Raw genomic sequence first — 6,219 nt, 5'->3', positions numbered from 1 at the left:
GTTCAATAGCAACACCAAGCACAAATCAGTAACAGCAGCCAAATGCAGCAAAACACTAAGACTCCTCTGAACCAGCAGGAGTCAGGGGAAGTGGCCAGAATCAGCCGGAATACCACGAGAAGTTCTTTGCCACATTTCTCTTTATGACGTGAAGACCAATGGAGACCTGCAAAGGCCAGCAAAGACCAGTGAAGACTAGTAAAGCGATGTAGCAATGCAAGCGCCTCCTCTCACTGTTTGTGGGGTTCCATTCATATTCTTTCTAAACAACATTTGACCTCTCTCAAGGGTCTGTTTTTCGGCAGAACGTCACATGCTCTCTCACAAGACAGCTTCTTGAAAAACATGTGACACGACTGAGTTGTTAAAGAAACTAGAAATTTCCACTTTACTTATTCGTACCTGTTTTCTAAATTATATTTCTGGGGAAGGGTGCAAGTTAGAGATGGGAATTCTTTGTTCTGTCTTCCCTGGGCACTCTTTGGCAACCCACAAATGTTCCACCTCCATGAAAGCACTGGTCCTTGGTGCTTGAGCCAGTGTCCTAAACAGCAAGGAATGCAGTGACTCAGCTAGTCACTCAGGGACACTTTGGTGAACAAGGCCACGGGAAGGAAATCATTACAGACAGCTGGACTGTAAAAAGCAAAAAGACTCCACACACCAAACTCTACAAGCCAGTAGAAGCTGAGCATTCCATGATTCAACAGGCCTGTTTCTGCCACGTGGCTCACAGCTCATGGTACGTGGCACACAGCCCTGGCTTGCCGCTGGCTGCTCTAAGCATTGCTGGAAAACACAGAACTGGGAGCTCAGGAAAGCCGTGAGTGCGTTTTCTCCTCAACTCTGATCGTTCATTCATTTGTCCCCTCCTTCTTCTTGTCTGCTGTCCTTTCGCCTTCTTATCATAGCTCTCAAAATCAATAATAACAATAAGCTAGAATTTAGCATCTCACATGTATGCTGGCAACTTGGACACAAGGTCAAACAACCAGGATCCTCTCAAGGCCCCAAGGAAGGCAGACACCAGACAATTCTTGCTCCCTGGAGGAGGCTCAGCGTCCTGGAAACAGAGGCCAGTGGCAGTTATAAGGGGCTAAGACTGAGATGGAGACAGGACAATCCAAGGCGTAACTACAGGTTCACTTATTTTTATCGGAGGCCTAGTGTGTGCCAGACCCTGATCTGAAGATATATTAGTGAAGACAGACCAAACATCTTGTCCTCCCAGGGTCCACATTCCTGTGGAGGAAGATAAACACCAGCTATCATCATATCATCAAGAAGTAAATTATGAGAGCACATGAGGGAGTGATTCTATGTGTGTGTGTGTGCACGCGCTTACACACACGCATACACACACACAGGAGCTCATGCATGTGTGCTCACTCTGATGAGTCATACGTGGGTGTGCTCGTTGTATGTACATGTGTAGAGGCCAGAGGGTCAACTTTGGGTGTCTTCTTCCATTTCTCTCTAACCTTATTTTGGGAGATAGTTTCTCTACTGAACCTAGAACTAGATATTTAAGCTCTTATTGGTTGGCCAGAAAGCCCCTAGGCTCGTCCTGGGTCTATCCCCACTACTGCTTTTCCCCTACCCCTGTGTCCTCCCCTCCAACCCAGAGGGGTTGGAGTTACTGATGCATGTCGCTGCAGCTGCTGGCTTTCACGTAAGGGGCGTGGCTCCAGACTCAGGTCAGGTCTTCAGGCTTCCTCAGCAAGCGTTCTACCCACTAAGCCATCTTCCTACACCCACGGAAGGGATTCTTGATGCTGGAAAAGAATGGAGCAGAGAGACATAGCTGGAGAGAGTCAGAGCAGAATCCATGGGAGTCTCATGTAGCTGCGAGAAAGCCATACAGAGTGCATTCCTGCATGGGGGAAGTGCCAGAGCCAGGGCTGAGGCCTGTGGCAGAAACAGGCCTGTTAAGTCATGTTTAAGAAAAGGTCTCAGGCCGGGGCGGTGGTGGCACACGCCTTTAATCCCAGCACTTGGGAGGCAGAGGCAGGCGGATTTCTGAGTTCGAGGCCAGCCTGGTCTACAGAGTGAGTTCCAGGACAGCCAGGGCTACACAGAGAAACCCTGTCTCGAAAAACAAAAAAACAAAACAAAAAAAAAAAAGTCTCAGGCTGGGCATGATGGCACACGCATTTAATCCCTCCTAGTAGAGGCAGAGGCCACTGGGTATCTGTGAGTTCAAGACCAGCCTGATCTACAAAGCAAGCTCCAGGCCAGTAAGAGCTACATAATGAGATCTAGTCTCAAAAAGAAAAAGCATCTCTTGTATCCAAACTTGACCCACGCTTACTGTGTAGCTGAGAAGGACCTTGGGATTTTTTTATCCCTTCCCCCCCCCCTCTATCTTGCTCAGTTTTTTGTTTTGTTTGTTTTGTTTTTTCAAGACAGGATTTCTCTATGTAACAGAGCCCTGGCTGTCCTCAGCTCACTTTGTAGATCAGGCAGGTCTCCAACTCAGACTCTGCCTCCCCTTGTGCTAGGATTAAAGGTGTTAGCCCGCTCTTACCTTGCTCAATTTATGGATTGCTGAGGTTTGAACCCAAGCTCTTGTGCATGCCAAACAAGTACTCTGCTGACAGAGTTATATCTCCCAGCTTGCTGGAGAATTTTCTTTTAAGACACAGAAAGCTTCATTTTACACAGTGATCTGATTTTTCAGTTTTCCTCCTTAGGTCAGAAATTACTGTCAAATTCCAAAAAGGCTCGGCCGTCTGACGTCTTTCCTGAGAAAGGCAGCTGGAGGCTGGACACTGGTAGGCACCATGGCCAGGCTAGTCAGTCCTCAGCTGGCACCAAAGGCTTTTCTTTGGCAAGGGTGGCAGAGGCAGAGTCTAGAAGGGGCGGGGCCTGAGAAACTACTTCCCAGGCCCTTCCCTCTCTGCTAGCCCTGGAAGGGCAGGCCTTGCATCCAGAGCATGGGCTGGGTTTCAGAACCTGCTGGTGGATGTAATTGAGAGTTGAATTTCTGCAGATGTTTTTGAGGGCAGAGGTTCTTTCTATCTAAGGGATGAGAAAGCCTAACATTCTTTGGGTCTCTCCTCACCCTACACCCTCCATTTTGCCCAGTGCTCCCTTAACCTAAAAGCCAGAGGGCTTCCACAATACCCACTGTGTTTTCTCCTTTGCTCTTGGGACAGGGAACATCATGATCACCTTCCGCACTTGCTTTGCCAACACCAACCTACTTTCAGTTAGCACCACTCGGCTTCCTATACTATAAGGCAGGCCCCACAATACCCCAGCCATCTTCTAATTTTCAGGCCTACATATGTACTAGAGAAGGCTCTGTTACCCATTTCACCTGGCTATAGGCTCCTGGACTTGTATTTGCCTTATATGGCAGTTACTCGACTAGCATCAGTTCCTTTTCTTAGACCTAGTACCCACAACTGAAGTCTATGTAGCATGCTTAGGGCCTGGCCCAGGTCTGGTGTTGGTGGGTCATAACAACCTACCTGGAAGCCTCTGTTGTGCTTTACGTCTCTGCCTGGGTGGAGACTTCATTTCTTACATATTTCAGATCTCATATGAAATCTTGTCCAAGTGTAGGACGAGGGTACCGGAGAGAAGAGGGGGGAATTATTAAGATACCAACTGCCAACACCTCCTCCAAAGTTCCTGACTCACTAGGTCTGTCAGAATGTGAATATCTAATGAGTCCACAGGAGCTACTATGATGCTGGTCCATGGACCTCTCTCTAAGTAACACTATCTGAGGTTAGGGAGCTGGAGCAACCAGTAAAGTCCTTGTCTTGAAAACATAAGGATCAGTCTTCAATTAAAACAAAAACAGCCAGGTATTGATGGGGATGGCTACACAAGCCTTTAATTCTAGCTCTCGGGAAGCAGAGGCAGGCCGAGTTCTAAGAGTTTGAGGTCAGCCTGGTCTACATAGTGAGTTCCAGGCCAGCCAGGGATCTACAGTGAGAAAGAGAGAGAAAGAGAGACAGAGAGAGAGAGAAAGAGAGAGACAGAGAGAGAAAGAGAGAGACAGAGACAGAGACAGAGGCAGAGACAGACAGAAAGACAGAGAAACAGAGACAGAGACATTGGCCAGGACAGACTGTTGCTGTGAACTTAGATATTTGGGCAGACATGAATTTACCATACTTAACAAAGAAAAAATGAGGGCATGCAGTTAATATTGAATTTTAGATAAATAATGAATATTACATGAGACATGATAAAAACATATATCTAAAATTACAATGTAACTAGTATCATTTGGTTTTACTTGCTAATAGCAATATACCAGTTGCCTGCCTCCAACCCCTCAAGCCTGCTCCCTAAGGAAAACCAATACTGGCTACCACTGTATCCTGTCCCACCAGGACTGCAGAGGCTCTGCTCCTGGCAGCCAGTCTTGCTGCTTATGACATGTGATCACAGCTGCAGGCCTGGCTCAAAGCTTCCATTCACCTCAGGCTGGGTTCACTCGAAAGGAAGTAGTGGGGCGAAGTAAACAGTCACTGAACCTGCCTGTGGATTAAGAATCATATATAAAGGCTACAAAAGGCAGTGCCACCTCTAATCTTGGATTAATACGAAAATGACACCCAGCAATGGTATAGGCCAAAGCTAGTACATGCACCCAGGAAGAGGAGCAAAAAGCAAACGTAGTACACAAGTTCCTTTCACACTAAAAGATTACCCCAATGATGGTGATCTAAGGTACAAGCTGGAGCAGGATAGCTCCTGCCTTTGTCAGCTCGGCTGGGTATTAGGATAAGTAAGATCACCCACGACTGCCTCTCACCCATTTACACCCCTCCATAATTACCACATTCTAGATGATTCAGAGTTCCACAACCAAGCTTGGTGCAAATCCAATTTCTACAACAATTTATGAACTTTTTACACCTTTAATAAAGAAAAACAAAAACCAACTTGTGCTTCATCTTCAAAACTGTGAGCTGAGAGTTGGTCATGGTTCTGTGAGCCTGCAGTTAGAGCTGCTAAGGGGGCTGAGGTCAGAGAATCACCTGAACCTAGGAGTTTGAAGTAATCCTGGGCAACACAGCAAAAGTTTACCCCCCCCCACCCCCGCCAAACAAAACAAACAAATCCACATAAAATAAAAAGGGTTGGGGAGCCGTCTCAATGGTAAGAGCTCTTGCCCTGCAAGCATGAAGATGAATTTAAATCTCTAGGACCCACATGAAAAGCCAGTCATGAGGGCTGGAGCAATGGGTCAGTGGTTAAGAGCACTGGCTGCTCTTGCAGGGAGCCAGTGTTTGATCTCCAGAACCCTCATAGAGTTTCACAAATGCTCCAACTCCAGTTCCAGGAGAGCCAGTGCCCTCTTCTGGCGTCTTGGGGGCACTGCACATGGATGATATCACACACAGACACAGACACAGACACAGACACAGACACACACACACACACACACACACACACACACACACACGTCTGTGCAGGCAAAACACCCAGACACACAAAATAATAAAAGAAAAGAAAACGAAAGCCAGACTTCATGGTACAGGCTTGTTATCTTGGTTGGTTAAAAAAAAAAAAATTAAGTTATGGCTGTGCATGCCTATACATCTAGCATTCTGTGACACAGAGAGAGGTAGATTCGGAGAGGTTACTGACTGGCCAGATGAGCCCATAAAGCAAGCTCCTGGCTCAGAGAAGATCATCTCAAAGCATTAAGGAAGAGAGTAATAGTGAAGAGGCCTAGCTTTTTCTCCAGCCTCCATATGCACTCAGACTCTCAGGGACATGCCTCTCCCCATACACTGTACCCTCCCCCACTGTACCCTCCCCCACACTACCCCCCCAACCACACACCTAAACAGAAAGTACAGTAAGTCCTGGGGAATGCCTAATGTGCACCTTGTGCTGTGCTCAGCAGTTAGCTCAGTAAAACTACGTGGGGTTTTAAAATCTCAGTGCCATGGTCAGCCTTTGTCAAGGGAATGAGGATTTAAATATATAAACAAGACTGAGGAACACTGGTTATCAGATCTCCACAATATAATCCTGAAAGGTAAATTTTATCACCATTTTGCAAATGAAATTAAGAATGAAAACATTAGATTAGGCTGGGCATTGTGGGACACACCTTTAATCCCAGCACTTTGGAGGAAGGCTGAGGCAGGTAGACCCATTGCATTGAGGCCAGCATGTTCTATATAGCTATATCGTGAAGCCTCTTCTCTCTCTCTCTCTCTCTCTCTCTCTCTCTCTCTCTCT

General features: G+C 46.8%; 1 protein-coding gene across 2 annotated transcripts in view; it reads left to right on the top strand.

Annotated features, from left to right (window-relative positions):
* Window positions 1-689: 689 nt before the first annotated feature.
* Lpin3 (lipin 3) overlaps window positions 690-6,219 on the top strand; it is a 24,849-nt gene continuing 19,319 nt past the window's right edge. Inside the window, exon 1 of one of the 2 annotated variants that reach the window (XM_028786751.1) lies at window positions 690-823. The gene's annotated coding sequence lies outside the window, so the exon portion shown is untranslated. Of the gene's footprint in view, window positions 828-6,219 lie in introns of both variants that reach the window. The other variant, XM_028786752.1, reaches the window with a different exon arrangement.

This window comes from Grammomys surdaster, unplaced genomic scaffold, assembly GCF_004785775.1.
Source record: "Grammomys surdaster isolate TR1022 unplaced genomic scaffold, NIH_TR_1.0 125574, whole genome shotgun sequence".
In the NCBI taxonomy this organism is placed as follows: Eukaryota; Metazoa; Chordata; class Mammalia; order Rodentia; family Muridae; genus Grammomys; species Grammomys surdaster.
This window is presented reverse-complemented; position numbering and strand designations above follow the sequence as displayed.